General features: G+C 36.6%; 1 pseudogene; it reads left to right on the forward strand.

Moving 5' to 3' along the window:
- Window positions 1-2762: 2762 nt before the first annotated feature.
- Window positions 2763-3454, forward strand: LOC116756369 (annotated as a pseudogene).
- Window positions 3455-18716: the final 15262 nt, after the last annotated feature.

Consider the following 18716-nt stretch of genomic DNA (forward strand, 5'->3'; position numbering starts at 1 on the left):
ACTAACAGGGCACAGGGTTCCCTCTTCTCCATATCCTCGCCAGCATTTGTTATCTCTTGTCATTTTGATAATACACATCCTAACAGGTGTGAGGTGATATCTCACTGTAGTTTTTATTTGCATTTCCCTGATGGTTAGTGATGTTGAGCACCAGCTGCCCATTTGCTTTTTGTTTTGTTTTGTTTTTGGATCAAACCATTTTATTAAGGGGCTTGGGGGGTGGGGGACAAAGGGCTGGGAGGACAATGGGATCTGATGTCCTCAGCTGGGCCAGGATCTCCCGAGCTTCAAAGTCACCAAAAATCCTGTTGGCCATTTGTATGTCTTCTTTGGAAAACTGCCTAATTTAAGTCCTTTGCCCACTTCTAAACTGAGTTGTTTTTTGCTACTGAGTTGTATGAATTCCTTGTATAATTTGAAATATTAATCCCTTATTAGATTTGTGGTTTGCAAATATTTTTTCTCTTTGCATAGGTTGCCTTTTCATTTTGTTAATGGTTTCCTTTGCTGTACAAAAGCATTTTGGTTGGTATAGTACCACTTGTTTATTTTTGCTTTTGTTGCCTTTGTTTTTGCTGTCAGATCCAAAAAGTCACTGCCAAGACTAATGTCAAGGAGGTTTTTCCCTATGTTTTTTCTTAGGAGTTTTATGGTTTTTGGTCCCATGTCCAAGTCTTTAATCCATTTTGACTTGATTTTTGTATATGATGTAAGGTCCAGTTTCATTCTTTTACATGTGAATATCCAGTTTTCCCAACACCATTTAATGAAGAGATTATCCTTTTCCCATTTTATATTCTTGGTGCCTTTGTTGAAAATTAATTGACCATATATGTGTGAGTTTATTTCTGGGCTCTCTATTCTGTTCCATTGATTTATGTGCCTGTTTTTATTCCAACATCATACTGTTTTGACTACCAAAGCTTTGTAATATGGTTTGAAATCAGGAAGTGTGATGCCTACAGTTTTGTTCTTCCTTCTCAAGATTGCTTTGGCTATTGGGGGTCTTTTCTGATTCTATATGAGTTTTACACTCTGGAGTATTTAATTATGATCCAGGAAAGTAGGTTGCTCATGTGAGGAGTCCAACATATACTGCATGACATTTTCAATGCATTTTTCTAACCAAGATTTCTAGATACTTGTGCCTGACCTTGCTAAGAAATAAGAACTCCGTATCATGACCACATTCTCACCACTTTCTGATTTTCTCTCTTATTAGAGTTGACTGCAGAACTACCCCCTTAAAATACCCTTTACTGGACATATTTTGTAGGGATAAATGTCAGAGTTCTTCCAGTTTTGGTGCTGCCCACCATCCTACAATTCCCCAACTCCGTCAGCACCTCTATCCTGTCTCAACACAGCAAAAATAGGTATAATTAGTATCTAGAATCATAGAATCACCAATTAACATGTGTTAAATCTGCTAATTCCCATCATCTATCTTGGAATATTTCTTGACAGTGAGAAGCATTTAGACCAAAGAAAAGTGAGAAAGAATTACATCCTTGCATATTGATTGAAATATGATTTCCTTAATTGTATAGCAAGATAGAAAATATGTGTAAATAAATATATTTTACAATTTGATTTTACCATTAAAATTATTTTGGTGGCCAGCACAAGACAGATCTTAGATTGCTAATGACCAATGAATGGGATGACCAATGAATGAGATGACCAATGAAACTTGGAGGCGACATCCCTTTGGACATTTTGTTATGTGAAATAATAAATGTCCTTATTGATTAGGCCACTTTCAGTTCTCTTTTCTGTTACTTTAAGCTGAAAACATCCTAGAAAATGTAGAGATATTATCTTATACATGCCTTTTTATAGTGATTGAATTAACTGAATAAATGGGGAGGACAGAGGAGGGGAACTAGGAAAGGCATCAGGAATCTCTGTGAAAAGGACTACATAGGGGAATTTTGAAAACTGCTGATTGTAATAATACCCAGCTTCATAATTTGGCCTAGGATTCGTTTTATTATAAATTTCTGATTCTACAGTGAATTAATGGATGTTAATGGATTGCAAACATCTGTTCCTTCGACAACTGATATTTTATCCTTTTTTTTTCTTTAATTACTAAAAGATAGGACTGCTGTCACTGTCACTGTCCTCAAAGTTATATCACAGAGAACTGATAAATAGCTAACATTTTGTTACTCTTAAAAAGTTGGAAATTTAAGGCATTAATTGATTTTTCTCTAGATGTTCCAGGTAACAGGTAAATCTAAAACTAAAATTCATCTGATTTGTAAAGACTCTAGATCCCTGATTCTACCTAATACTAGAATTACTTCATTGGACACATATAACCTCCTTAAAGAAAAATAAAACATATTTTTTTACTTAAGAAACAAGTTATTGTGGCTTCCTAGAAAAGCAATGTAATTTGCAGTTCATAAAATTTTAATATGCTTACATATGTCTGTATATATGCATACATGGATGCATATGTATATATATGAAAACATAAATGTATCTGAAAAAACATAAATACACCTTAAATTACATTTATTTAAAAATAAACCTTATTAGAGATTTTCTGTATTTATATCTCAGATTACCCTTCTTTAAAAATAAATACACAGATCAGCCTTGGATGGAGAAAAGAGAAAATACTGCAGGATATGTGTGGGCTAGGGGCTGTTGGAGTTTTATCTGGTGCCCTCCTTTCTTTATGAGGTATCCCTCACTGCTGGCCAAGTGCCAGAGAAGGTGTGCAGGCATCTCCCCGCCAATACCCGACAATGGGCAGCTCCTGCTTTGGCCTCAACGAACGGCTGATAAAGCGGCTGCGGCCTCTGCCTACCTTGACCTTCATCCGTACCTGCCTGCCCCAGAGGAGGAGCAGAGATTTCCGCGTGGTGGTGGTCGGCTCGGCCGGCGTGGGCAAGAGCGCACTGGTGCAGAGGTGCGTGCGCGGCAACTTTCGTGAGGGGTATCTGCCGACCATCGAAGATACCCACTTCCAGGCGCTGGGCTGCAGCCACACGGTGGGCGCGCTACTCACCACCGACACCACCTGCGGCCGCCGCTACCGGGGCCTGCAACGCCTCGCCATTGCCAGGGTCATGCCTTCATCCTGGTCTACTCCGTCACCAAGAAGCAAACCCTGGAGGAGCTGAAGCCCCTTGATGAGCTGATCGGTCAACTCAAAGGCAACAGCCCGCAAAAGTGCGCCATCATCCTGGTGGGCAACAAGTGCGATGAGAGCCACCGGGAGGTGAGTGAGAAGGAAGGTGCTGCCTACGCGTCAGAGTGGAATTGTGCCTTCTTGGAGACCTCCGCCAAGATGAATATCAATGTGCAGGAGCTGTTCTAGATTCTGATAAACTTCGAGAAGAAGCCCGCCGCTGCCACCGGCGCCCAGCCTCCCTAAAAGAAATCCCAGATCCCCAAGACCACGGAGAAGCTGGTGGTCAAGTGCATCATCACGTGAACCCTGAGCCTTAAGGAGCCCGACCCTCTTCTTCAGTGTGCCGAAAACATGGACAGACCCCATTGTGCTGTGTCACCTGTACATGACTGACTTTTGTGCTGTCGTTTGGGTTGTAACAGTTAGATGTCAATAAATGTCCCTTGTGAGTTAGTAACTTTTCTTTTTCCCAGGCAAGAGGACTCCAATTGTTAAAATATGGACATTGGAGGAGGAGAGGAAAAGGAACAGGATGCATTTTAAAGGATGGGACTTGGACAGACTTTAGAGATTAATGTTTAAAAAAGAGAATGGAAATAGCAAAATGAATTGAAAGATGTCACTGCCCTTCTTGTAATCCTATTATTGTGTATTATTCTTAAATATTTCAAGTCCTGTAAATGTCTGATCATATCTTCCCATTGTGTATTTAATTGTTAAGAGACATGTTTTTGCAACAAAAGCTCTGACAGCTGACTGTGAGACAGAGATACTAAACATGATAAGTAAATGAATGTTCTATAGCTGAGCATTGAGGGTGGGAGCAGAGAAAATTGTGAAAGTAGAACTTGCTTACTAAATATATGTCAATTGTTTCCTAAGTCATTTAAAAATGTTTAAGTATTCTACACTGCAGTTTTAAAAAATTATAACAGTTCCATGACTTAATAAAGCTTTTCCTGCATGCAAAAATAAATAAATACAGAACTGATCTTACTTACATGACATATATTACAGATGGCAAACAAAATGGTTTAAGGTTAATAATAACCAGCTCAAACATAGAAAGAGCCCATTTTGGGATTCAAATATCTGACCTGTCCATCTACAAAGTTAACTTTTCCTTTCATTTGACTGACTTTCCCTTTGTATATCATGGGCAGTCAGTCTTTTTTTTTCCTGTTTTTTTCCCCTATAGGAGTGAGTTCTTGGACCATTGTCCTGGCTCCTCTTCTCCTAACCTCCCCAGAATTGTGTTGCTATCTACCTTAGATCTTATAACAACAACAACAAAACTGAAGCTAAAGAGTTCTTTAGGCAAATGAGACTATTCAAAAGCATCTATAATATGAATGGCATGTCCATCCCCCGCCTCATTTGTTAATATGTGTTGGGCTCAAATGTTCAAATTTGCCAGGTCAGTGTTCCAAATGCTGATTGGAAATATCTAATGTGCATTGTATGCAATAAAGTCACCCTTCAATTTCAGCACAGGTTTTGCGTTTTTGTTCCTGCTCATAATCTAAATAAACTTAGCGTTTCTCAGCTTAAATTTATTTCAGGCATGCTTTCTCCAAAGGATTTAAAATTTTAAATGCCTCCATGGCAGAATGGAAATGTTTATCCATTTGAGATGCTTAGAAATATAAGGAGTAATCATCTTTCTTTTCTCTGCAATACAGTTTTTGAATAACACAGATCATTTTGAAGTATATTTAACAAGTAGCTTGTTTCAGCTTCGATATTAGCTTGATTTACCATCTGCAAAATTACAAATAACATGATGCATTTATTACCCATAAAAGCTATTAGCAGGTCATTTTGTTCAGTTCATCATATGTGTCTTGAGACACAATCTGGCGTCTAACAGATTTTCATACATTGATGTCGCAGAGAATCAGAATGTTCTTTAATTGATTGTTTCTTGCTAGACTCCTTTTGATTAAAACAGGTTATGCTATTTGCTTTTAGTTCCACATTTCTCCACTTTAAAGTCTGGCCATAGAAAGCAGAAATTATTCTCATTTCTCTGAATTCTTTTAATTTAAAGTGAATGTATATATTTAAAAGTCTGCCATAATCAAGGACTTTAAAAATGCCTTCAGTTTTTTCAATCTATGACTCCCTCAACAAGAATACAATCCTCACCATGTCTTTACAAAATGGATTGATCTTTTCCTGCCAAGTCATCGAATTTTGAACCTAGAACCTAAAGTGAGTACAGATCACAGGGACCAAAGGGAAAAGGAAGGGCTCCCTCAAAGCACTCTCTTTCCCTCACAATTTACACAGACCCAGACAAGCAAAGCTGAATCGTGGTGATAGTGTTGTGTTCTTCTCCAGAGGGAAAAGAAAGAGTCTTTTGCTAAACTGGTTTCAGAAGGCCTAACTCATATTGTTCATTTAAGCAAAGAGATTGGTAAGCTCCTGAGACATCCCCTTCCTCCTCCCTCCCCCACCTAAAAAAAGGAAAACTCCAAAAGCTATGTGAACTCTGGAGGGATAAGGTCGGTGGTCCTGTCTCAGGCCTTCTACCCACATTCCCTGCGCAGTTAACACCATAAAAATAAAAGGGCTGCAATCAGATCAGTACTCATCAGTAGGAATGAGTAGCAGCTCGCAGGCTCAAAACAAGAGCCTAATTCAGCATTCAAAAGGTTTTTGTTTGCCTAATGTCAGAAACAAACATAAAACTTTCTATCATGTGACATCCATGACACTAAGAGAGAGCAGTCACCCTTCCCTTAGGCTTCTGTCTTCCACAGACAAAAGCCATCAATAGCTCCTTTGTGTTCTACCTCAGCTTTCTGTCTTTACTGAGTCAGCCAATCATTCCCAACAGTCATCTGCTCTTTCCAGGTGAAATTCCCAAGTTCCCAGTCACAAAATCCCATGTCCCAAGGATGCACTAGTTGGCATAATAATATCCTAGCCAATAGTATTCTTAGCGGGTCAAAAATTTTATTAGGATACAGGAATAATTCTAATTCTTATTTGAAAATTTTCTAGTGTTTTACTTGTTTTTACAACCTTTTGTGAAACATTTGCTATTTTAAATTATTTGGGGCAACCAGAAACATGTAAGTATACCAAACTTATTTTGTCATTTTTAGCACCAATTAACTCCTTAAAATTTACACTAGATTTATACAAGGCATAGCTGTCTGGGGATTCTAAAAGATTTTTAATGATTTAAACTTGAAAGCCACTATTCAGAGCCAGTGATGCATTGAGGAAAATTATGTATGTCTTTAGAAATTACTTTTACTCTAGAATTTATTTAAAATCGAGTTGCGCTGATCATTTAAAATATTGTACTAAATTTAATAGAAAATCTCTTGGTGGATGCTTAGTGTAGATTGAAAAGCTTAAATGGCTTAAAAATAGCTTTGAAACATTATGTAGACACGTGAGGCAGTTATCATGTTTAAATGATGGGAGTTTAATGGTCTTCTCATACATTAACCCTACACTCTGATGGTGAGAAATGCCTGCATCTTACTCTAGAAATGGATAAAAATAAACATTTAAATTTAGTAAATCTGATGATTTAGTTAGCATCTCCTTACCTATTTGTAATATTTTTGAAATTCAATGAGGTGAATTTTTATGGCTCAGAGATCATTAGCTACAACGGAACCTTCAAATATATAATAAATAGTATGCACTTGGGACAACTTACTGAAGTATAGTTCTGTCTCCTTTCATGATATGCCCCAGTCTGTATAAGTATGAAACTAAAAAACAGCAATGCAACAACCACGCTATCTTGTTTGATGGAATACTTTTTAAAATTAACAAATACTATTTGACTAAAATACTATTTGTTAGTCAACTCCTAAGGAACAAGTATATCCTATTCATGGAAATATATCTATGTCAAAGGCAATAGAAATGGCTAAAATGTACCATTATTTGATTTAGAATGTAAAATAAGTCACGTTTTTTCAGTGAATCTATTATGGAGAGGTATATTACAGGCACGTCGTTGGCTTCTAGAAACAATTGTATGAAACAGTTTGTATTTAATACAAATGTGGGCAGCTAACTGAGTGGGTTTGAAAAGAAATATATGTTTTTTAAATGGTAAGCTTCTCTAGATGAAAATATGAACCTTTGTCAGAATCCCTTTGAGAGAGAGAGGGGAAAAAATAAAAGGAACATTGTTTGAAGTACTCGTCAATGTTATCTGGTCTAATCCAAACTGTAAAGTTATAAAATCTGTAGATTTCATTCACCAGCTCTGTACCAGTCACTCACACTGATAAAAAGGATTGGCTAAGTATACTAAAATAGTAGTTGTATCCTGAATTGTTCCCTCTGACATGTGAAGTAATAGATTCTTTTATTATTATTAATAACATCTTGAAAAGAATTTCTATGCAGGTACATTTAGAGATGATATGAAAGGTAATGCACTGTAATTTTACTTCATTCTGAGGCTTCTGTAGTGGTGTAGAGTGAGATCAAATAAGCTGTCTTAAATCCTAACTAATTTTACTTTGGATAGACCTCTATATCTAGCTTTGGTGGAATATTCTATCACAAATACTTTCTAGGGATTTTAACATTATTTGATAGAGTAGGTATTATTATTTTTGTGTGTGTGTGTGTGTGTGTGTGTGCTACACAGGCCTCTCACTGTTGTGGCCTCTCCCGTTGCGGAGCACAGGCTCCAGACGTGCAGGCTCAGTGGCCATGGCACGGGCCTAGTCGCTCTGTGGCATGTGGGATCTTCCCAGACCGGGGCACGATCCCGTGTCTCCTGCATCGGCAGGTGGACTCTCAACCACCGCGCCACCAGGGAAGCCCTAGAGTAGGTATTATTATTCCCATTTGTATATAAAGAAACTGAGGCTGGGGATGCTGGGTTTTTTCTCTTTTTTTCATTAAAAAAAAGAAAAAAGGGCAAATCTCTTCCTTTTTACACTGGTTTGCTTTATGCTCATGGTGGGAATTAAAGTCTATTCCATTTTATGAACACAGGTGATTGCATAGTGGATGAGTAAAACTTAGCATGATTTCTTACTTCTCTTCTTCGTTTTTTTTTTTTTTTTTAATTCCAGTAGCCTTCTTTATTAAGTTACTTAATCAGTCTTTGGGTGTCTATGGACAAATCTCCATCAATATATAAACATGCCTTAGTGTCTTTCAAAAAACCACTAACCAACCAACATTGCTTCCTCTAATCCCCATCCCCGAAGCTATCTCTTTCCTTTGCTCCATAACATACAAACTAATTGAAATTACTTCTCTTCTTTGGAAATGATGTTCTTTTAGAAGAAAACTGAGGCAGACATCCCTCTTCCTCTTAACTACTGCTTACATTACTTTTCCTTCAACTCTGTATTCTATGCTATGAAAGCACACCTTGGGAACACAAATCTTTCCTTGCCAACCATCATAACAGCATCTAGGGGTAAATCAGTCCAAATGGTGTCTCAATGGCCCAAGAAAGGTGCAATGAAAAAACAGTGAGCTGGGGATAAGAGGACATGGGGGCTGGTCTCCACCAGCAAGATTCTACGTAAATATAAGCCTGGGGTCTGCTTACTCGTAATTGCATTATTAATTGAATGTTTTAATATATGACACACTGTTCTACAATCTTTGATTTCTTATTTAATTCTTACTACAAGCCTGTGAGACATATTATAATCCCCATCTTATAGATAATGAAATGAGGCCCAGAAGTTAAGAGGGTGAGAGCTGAGATTTGAATTGGTCTCTGGAGTCTTACTTTTGACCACTATGCCCATCCCCACATCCCCCCTCTATATAATAAAAGAGTTAAAGAGACATACAATCAAAGTTCCCTCTTTTTTGTACAGACTGTGATTAATTCTTTTTCCACTCTGAGTTAAACACCTACTTGTTCATCTAATCCTATTACTTTTTATTTACACACTTTGATTTGGCCTCCAGATAAGCAATCCACACTTGATCCAAGACATGAGATAGCTCTTTTGTTCTCCTTTTCTCTCTTACTGTTTCTCTCTATATATACAAATATAACCACTGCGAATAAGAATCAGCTGTATACACACACACACACACACACACACACACACACTCACAGTTGATTCTTATTATTCACAGTAGTTATGTTCATAAAGCCACTACAAAACTGAGTTAGCAAATACTGAATCATTGCTCCTAAGAGATATACAGGGCTAGGTTCCTGTGAGCCTCTGGTTGCAACATTTTTGTCAACAGATCAATACATAACCTTGTTTTATGTGTGTTACTCTTTAAAGATGCCTGATTTAATACAGATTGTTGACCCATTAACATTGAACTCACAACCTACAGCTTATAATTCATGCTTAAATGAAGCTTACCTCATTCATATTTTCTCTGTGAGCCACATCACCACCTTCTTGCTCTTAGGAACACTAGACAGCACTCCAGCGATATGCCTGTGGACCATTATAAATAGTTAAGCACCAACAAAAAGCACAAAAATGCAAAAATACACCACTAAATATACCACAAACAGGACACTTGTTTACAGCTGAAACTGAAAGGCAGAACATCACCTTATTTAGCCTCTTTTAGGAATGTGTGTCCAGCAACTCAAATTTTTCACTGCTCTTCTTATGTATATGTTTGAGAATGATCATGACAGTGCCTAGAATATTGATTTTGAGGTCACAAATAAATTTTAGCAAGTAGGCAAATTCATAAATACAGAATCCACAAATAATGAGGATGGATTGTATGTATGTGTGTGTGTATCTCCTCAACTCTGATCTCTGTTTTTCTGCCTTTCTCTTTTCCCACTTCCCCACTGTCCTCTCTTTTACCTTCTCTAGATAAAAGTAAATAAGTAAATTTTTTTTGAATTATTTTCCACCTTGCTTCTGTAATCCTTATTCTCTTCTACTTTTCAGAAACTTTAGGGCTATTTTACACACACACACACACATACACACACACACACACACACACACACACACACAGTCTTTGATTCCAAATCAGTTCAGCACACATCTATGTTGACAACAATGTTGCGGCTGATTATAAAGTATAATTGTTTTATATAACATGATGTCTGCTTGACAAATGGTCTTTAAAATGTAGTTAATATCTCAACAGAGAATCAAAGACAGGTCCAGGAATTCTTACTTTTTCTTTTCTTTCCCTGACCTTTGTATCACCTCATACTATACGGGGGCAAGAATGTCTATATTCCTGATTTTTTTTTAAAGCTTCAAATTACTTGCATTTAATTTAGCAATCTGTTCTTCATTGGAGACTGGCTGAACTTACAAAAGCAATTACACCAGTTTCCTGTGACTTTGAAGGATATATATAGTTGTGTTAATTAAGCAGAAGAAGAGAATGTGGATTGCTGGTGATTTTCCAGTGGAAAAAACAATTGTCATCATCTGTGCAGCATTAATTGCTACATAGGGTAGGAGATTAATATTTTTTAACATTTTAAGTGGTTTTGCATAAATGTTAGCAATAAGCAACCATTTCATGTCTTATTGGTTTGCATTTTTAATAATATTGGAATGTTAGCCTTCCCATAAAGGGAAGATTGCAACAAAACTGAGATAGTGTTAAAACCTTGCTAAGTTATGTGCAAACTGACACTGTGTACCCCCATTGGGGAACACTCAGAGACAATGGTACTGTTGAAAACATAAAAAGAGGAGGAGGTAATTTGTTTTTAATTTTTCTTACATTTGTGAATTTAGTGCCATGAGAGGCCAACAACACTGGCCAAAGACTCCAAGGAGAAGACATCATGAACACTTCCTATATCTTTTTTAAAATTATGTTAGATTTGACCTTCTTTCAAGAACTGATCATTACGTTAGTAAAATTGCACCGAAATATAAATTGGTATACTTATTTGTACAAAGAGAAAACTCAACCAGATTCTTCACTATTATTTAAAATGGAAAAAGAATCTGAAAATATAGTGACCATGATTCATTCATTCAGTAACGGTTACTGACCTGCTGGGGTGTACCGGGCCCTGTACTAGAAGTGGGAATACATAGCAAACATGACAAGTGGGGCTCCTTCTCTCTCTCAGGTTATATTCCCTGGGCATAGAGGTAGTTGTGGCAGGACCCACCATAAACAAATAAGTACAGTATTTTCAGATAATGCTAGGAAGAAAATAAAGCAGCGTGGTATTTTAGAGTGTTTAAACAGCAAGGTCCTTGAAGGCCTCTCTGAGAAGGTGGCATTTATGCTGCCAACTGAATGAGGAGAGGGAACAATCTACTAAAAGATGTAGGGGAGGGATTTCCATGCAGTGGTAAGAGGAGATGTCAGAGCCTGCTGCAGTTTTGGGCTTCGACCGTGAAAGACTAGCCTGGCTGCAGCACAACAGGAAGTCAGGTAAATTGAGGCTGGAAAGACCAAAGCCAGATCATGGGAGAGACTTGCATGCCCTGGAGAGGACACTGGATCTTGTTCTAAGTGCAAGGGGAAGCCATGAGAGCATGTAAGCAGGGAAGGGCATAATCTTATATTCATTCATAAAATGAACTCTAACTGTGAGGAGAAAGAATAGGAGGAAGGCATGGTGAGAGGAATGGGCAAAAGAGTTGGTAAAACCTTATTCACTATTTTAAGCCCAGATTAAACAGAAGCAGAGACATGTGTTCCTTCCCCTATGCTCCCAGAGTTTTTTTTTTTAATTGCATTTCCACTATGGGTGAACACGGGTTTATTGTTTCCTATGCAGAACTGAGGAAATACTAGACCCAAAGCCCTTGTTTCTAGCACACACCCCTGAGCATAAGTGATGCTCAGGTGCACTTGCTGAACTAAAATGAACCAAATGAAGGCAATGACACACTTCAGTCTGAATGTATGAAATATAGGTTCTTAATACTAAAACAATAGGTAACTAACTGATGGTTGAAGATAAAGAAAAATTTCTCCAGATGTAGATAAAATTTCATAATAGTATTAAAAGCCATCTAATTGTTGTCTTAAATGCCAAATGAAATCTCGACATGTCTAGGAAAAGTCCCAGATTCTCTAATTTGTATTCCCATTAAGTCCTGGTTTGAAATAAACTATTTCTTGATGTATATTTAGATAATAGGAGTACCTTTCTTGAACTACACATCAATAAATGTTAAGGCTCACTCATCATTGACTTTCATTTTTTTAAGTTTAACTTTTTTCCATCACAAAAGGAAATTTTGTTCATCACACCTCAAGAAGTAACTTTGCACAGAGCTTGGTTTGAGCACCATGGTATTTTAGGAAGCTTCATCAACAGATATTACTTTCCACTTTCTGGACCCAAATTTATGAACACGATTTTTTATCTCTGAAATGAAAAATTCAGAAGTCCAAGTGTTATAAATCATTCAGGAGGTTTTTCAACAAAGACCCTTTTATTTTTACTTTTTCTGAAAATTTTAAATAAAAATCAGACTGTTCTGATGTCTCACTGATGGAATTTCTTTTGTTTTTAATGTCCAGGCAGTTGAAATCCACCTTCTTGGTTGGAACAGGCACAATCAAAGTTTCAGGCGTGACCAAGTTTCATGGCATGACCTGATGTCTGCTTCCAAGAGGTGAGGTAGACTGACCCCCTCTTTGAAAACCTAATTAAATTGATAGTGATGACATCTAATTATAACTTTTTTCTTTCTTTGGGGCACTGAGAAGCACACTTCCTCCATTCTCTAATAGAAATACTACCAAGGGGCTTCCCTGGTGGCTCAGTGGTTAAGAATCCACCTGCCAATGCAGGGGACATGGGTTCGAGCCCTGGTCTGGGAAGATCCCACATGCCGCGGAGCAACTAAGCCCATGTGCCACAACTACTGAGCCCTGGCACCACAACTACTGAAGCCTGTGCACCTAGAGCCCGTGCTCCACAACAAGAGAAGCCACTGCAATGAGAAGCCTGCACACTGCAATGAAGAGTAACCCCCACTCTCTGCAACTAGAGAAAACCCCATGCACGGCAACAAAGACCCAAAGCAGCAAAAAAAAAAAAAAGTAAATAAATAAATTTGAAAAAAAAAATACTACCAAGTATATTGCATGCATAATTTCTCCAGACTGAAATATGTATTTTGTAAACTATTGCTTGTTTATACTCCTCCGTTTGGCATAATTTGTGACAAATTAGGTTCTTAAAGGACTATATTGTAGAAACCCCATGGTCAGTTTGACCACCTCATCACTTCCTAATGAAGAAAAAATTATCATATGAAAAAAAGGCCAAGAGCTCCCTCCTCAAATTAGCCTTCTACGTAGGGTTTCTCCAACCAAGGTCTTTTGGCCCAAGGAAGGAGATACAGTATATAAGACATGACATCTGATCTCACGAAGGGCAGTTTGGTTTATAAAGATCTCTTTCTAATGTGCTTGCCTATAAGTTACCTTATAAAAACGCAGCATTATATTGTTAACTTGAAAGCATAAATGACTCACAGAAACTTCAGGATATCATCTCTGTTGAAATATCTTGGGCATCAACAGCATAATTTCTATCCCGGAGCTGCTCACTGACTATAGTTGGACTAGTTATTTTAATACCCAGTTCTTACCAAGGTTATAAGAAGGGAGGTGGAGCTTTTTAACGTTAATTAGTGCTACATGTATGAAAATGAACAATAGACTTAACAAATATGTCACTTTTTTAGCCGCTGAGGGAAGATGAGCTGATACAGAGTTTCTGGGGAATTCTAATGCTGATGTTGTGAAGTTCCCCTATTTGTCAGTGCAAAATCTAAGAGGAATCAAAAAGAGAAACTTTCCATTTTGTATTTAGGGAATACATAGCACTAGAAGCAGAATCAGATTAAGTAGAATATTTAAAGAATAATTAATTCTGTATTTAACGAATATAAAGTATTCTCAAGTCAATGATACTGTTATACGCTAATTAACTCAGTCTTTGTGACCACTGACAACTCCAGAAATTTTGCACAGAAGGGCTTTTGAAGCTGCATTTAAATTGCAAAGCACTGTGCCTTTTAGCAGGCTCATTTAGAGTTGGCTGGTAAGTGGAGGTGGTTGGGTATATTAATCAGGGTTCTCCAGAGAAACAGATTCAATAGGAACTATATATGTATATATGTATACACAGATATATGTATGCATCCATATATGTGTATGTGTGTGTAGAGATTTATTATAAGGAACTGGCTTACATGCTTATAGAAGCTGAGAAGTCCTAAGATCTACAGTTGGCAGGCTGGAAACCCAAATGAACTGATGACAGAGTTTGAGTCCAAATCCAAAGGCCTGAGAAGCAGAAGAGTGATGGTTTAAGTTCCAGTCCAAGTCTGAGTCTGAAGGCAGGAGGAGACCAGTGTCCCGACTTGAAGACAGTCAGGCAGAGAGTGAATTCTCCTTTCATCAGCCTTCTTGTTCTAGTCAGACTTTCAACAGATTGAATAACGCCTATCCACCCTGGTGAGGGCAATCTGCTTTACTCAGCTATTGATTCGAATGTTGATCTCAGCCAGAAACACCCTCACAGATACACCCAGAATAATATTCAACCTAATATCTGGGCACCCTGTGGCCCAGTCCAGTTGACACATCAAATTAACCATCACTTGGTATCTGATGTAAATAATGCCTCCTTGGTGTTCTCATGACTGTGACAACTGAAGTCATTTAATCTCTGAACCATAGCCTTCTCATCTGTAAATTGGAGATAATACAGCAAACCCTGTCCTATATTATTATGAAGTTTATGAAGTGACTACTGAACCAAAGCAGTTAACTGAGAATTCCTGGGTCTGGGAACCAGCTGCCAATCATATTATATATGAATTTGTGGTATCATGAAATTTTACTGTAAAAGTACTTGCTTCATAAAGTTGTTTGGAAGACCAGATGGGATGATGCATGTTAAGCACTTAACAGAATTGCCTGGCACAGAAAAAGCTTATTAACACAAACTGTTCTTTCTCTTTCTTTCTCTTCTCCCCTCCCCCTCTTCCTTCTCTTTCGTCTTCCCCCTCAGTCTTCTCTTCTTCTGATTCTTATTCTTCTACAACAAACATCTAACACTCTTGATCATTCAATCACTCTAGAAACGCCTTATCATGTTTTCCATAACACCACATTCTGGTCAATCTTATTTTACTTGTCTGACATTTCCTTCTCTGTCTCCTTAGAGGATTTCTACCCTTGACCCTGTTCTTCAGTTGATAATATTCCTCAGGACCCTATTCTTGCTTCACTGTTAATCTTACTCTGTACACTCTCCCTAGGTGAGTTCTCAATGCTCCTGGTTTCACAATACACTGTGAATATGAGATGCTCAATAAAAATGTTTTGGCTGAGTTAACAAAATTAAGGCAAAATGAATCCTGAAGCGAGTAATAGTCCCTCTCAATTTATAAAGCATAACAAGATTAGGGAAAAGATCTTTCCAAGATTTCAGAAATTGACCTATTACACTGTTCATCAATATTCTCAGAAACGTAAAAGACAGATTTTCAAATAGCAAAGCAGAAGCCACAACTCAAAACTATGTATGCTCCATAAATACATGTTTATGCAAGTAAATTAGACAAATTATATACTGCAATGATTTCCAAATAATGTCCTATAATTATTATGAGATTGATATTTTGTCCATGTTTAAAAGATAAGAAATTAATTTCCTCTTAATCTCCTAAGGACATCACTAACAATTCAGTTCACCTCTCAGACTTAAAGCTTAAAGGCTATAAAATGTGGTACTCAATTCATTTTTATTCAGTTCAATTCAAGAAATATTTATGAAATGTCTGTTCTGTGTAAGAGCTGAGTTAGATCTCTTTTTTGACATCATGATGATTAAAATACAGCCTCTGGCCTTGAGGGGAGAACATTATCCTAGGGATGTTTAGACAAGTGTACACATATCTATAGTGTAAAGCACAATAAGCTGAAAGCTATAGAAGTGTCATAGAGAATCAGAGGGAGTATACTGAATTAGTAGGATTAGAAAGGATTCTAAGGAGGAGCAAGAATGAATCCCTAAGACCAAGACATAACAAAGAGTATTTAGTTTATTATTTTGAGTTTCATTTGTCATTGTGATGACTCCAAATGAATATGCTAGTACTCAGGAGACATGAGGATTAGATGATAGGTGTTTCAGTGATTGGTTGAACAACTGTACCTCAGATTACTTAATGGACTGGCTTCACTCTAAAACAAAGTATCTAGCAGTTTGCCACATGTGGGTTTATTTTGTTCTATATTTTTCTCATCATTTGGATTGGAGACACAGAAATCTCTCTTAGGAAGTTTGCCAACAACAAAGGTGATTACTACCAAATTGGTTCCAAGAATTTTAGAATTCAAAAAGATCTTATAAACCATCTTGTTCAGCATCCTTATTTTAAAGCTAAGAAAACTGAGTTTATTAAAAAGTGGTCATTTCATTTACCATAAGTTTTATATGCTCCAACAACAAACCTTCACACTGCATCTGAGGAAATATTCTGTATTAATTATAAGATGTAATTATCTCTACTCAGTAATATCTACACCATCACAAGAGAACTAGGTACCTCATCTTCAGAAAAAACTGACAAGCCCAAGATAACCATTAGAGACCATCATGGTGGAAGGGGGCCTGGAAAATGGTCCCTGACTCTGTTGAAGGCATTAAAATTGTTCAGTGTGAAGAAAAAAATTCATGTAGATATAACACTTATCTATTTTAATGGAAATTATGTGGCAAATCTTCTATATTGCTTCAGAAGAAGCAATGGCCCTATGCGAAGACATTACAAAACAGATAATTTTAGTTTGAAATCAGGAGAAATCTTCTAAACATTAGAGTGGTCCAAAAATATCTGTCTGGTAAAATCATTGAACTAGACTGTCTGGTAGAATACCTTCCAATTTCTCAACATCCTACATTTCTCTGGATTTGCAATACTAATAGGTATGGGATTAATTATTCTCAATGCCAAACGGTTTAATTTCTTTATTTTTCTCTTTTATTATGTTACCAATATGATTCGACCAACATAAATATGACTTATGAATTATCTTTAAAGAATTTGTTATCTCACAAATTTCTTTTAAGGCTCCCGCTGTATTTGAATTTGATTAAATTCTCAATGACCACCAGCTATCCTTTTATTCTTTTTACATCTGAAACATAGGTAATCTTTTATTTTCTGGACTGCAATGTCATACTGTGGAAGGGGAAAACATAAGCACCAACAATTCTCCTTCCCAGTTAATATAATGGGAATTTTAGAAATTACATGTCATTTGTATTTTAAATGGACAAGTTATTTTACTTGGGTGACCAGTGAGATGAAATGGACAGAAGGTGTCAGGAAATAGATTAGGAATCATCCTAGATACAAAATATCATATGATAAATGAAGATAAGTGAAGAAGACCAGATGGAGAACTTAGGAAGAAATAAAATTATGGGTAAAAATAAATGAATATTGACATTGTTTATGGAAGAAAATTGAAGAATATTGACATCATTTTCTGATACTGGACCATCTCAGAGAACCAGAAACTTTTAGTTCTAACATTAATACTATAAATTATAGGGTGACCATGTATAAGTGAAAAAATATTTCTTAACATTTTCTTTATGTTTAAAGTGAGGGAAATGAAGTAACCCAGTGCCATATGGGGGCTCACAAATAATTTTTGTCAGGTGTTTTATCAAAAAAATACATATATATCTTACCCTATAATATATATGTATATTTTATATATATATATATATTTTTTTTTTTTTTGCAGAGAAGTGGTTTTATTTTTTAAAAAGAAAGAAAAGTCTAGACTTTTCTACAAGTGCTTCATTTTACACTGTCAGGTTGGTTTGGCTATTTGTCAGAGAATCTTTTGAGACATTATATCTCATATCAGAACTGTCTTGGAGAATAATTGTTTGCTTTGTGGTCTTATGGCAGTAATTCTAAAATCTCTGGAGGCAAGGTTATTTACAGAATAAGGTGAGAAAATTTGAGACATTGCTAAAAACAAAGACCATATCTTTAAGTAACTTTTGGTAAGCACATCTAGTATTTGCTATAAAATGCATAGGCAACCAGTATTGGGAGCTGTCATTACACTTATATTATTGAGAGTTAATTGCAATGAGAAAGAAGAAACAGAGAATATCTACAATAATAATGCTCCAAAGACATTGAATTTTGAACTTGATATATACCTTGAAATCAGAATAAAATGGCATCTTTAATACAGCACCTAGCACAAAACCAAGCACTCCTCTAGTACTCAATAAATATTTGTTGAATGAAAGTCCCAATTTATCAATCCTACCAAGAGTCAATAACTAGATCGATGTTAGAACAATAATATACATATGTTCCAATTATTTGGGAATGGTAAACAGAAGCTTTGAAAATTTCATTTGGTGGTCAGAAAAGTATATTTTTGTTATCAGCAAAGAAGTACATTTTGGCCTCAATAATAAGCTGTAAGACAAAAGAAGTTTATTACCATTCAGAGGAACCAGTATTACTAATAAATATTTAGTGTGCAATGTTGATCTCAGTTTGAAATCATCAGAAAATCTTTTAAAGCAAAAGGAAACAAGATATATTCAAATTGTTGCACT

The sequence above is a fragment of the Phocoena sinus genome, chromosome 7, assembly GCF_008692025.1.
Source record: "Phocoena sinus isolate mPhoSin1 chromosome 7, mPhoSin1.pri, whole genome shotgun sequence".
NCBI classification, from domain to species: Eukaryota; Metazoa; Chordata; class Mammalia; order Artiodactyla; family Phocoenidae; genus Phocoena; species Phocoena sinus.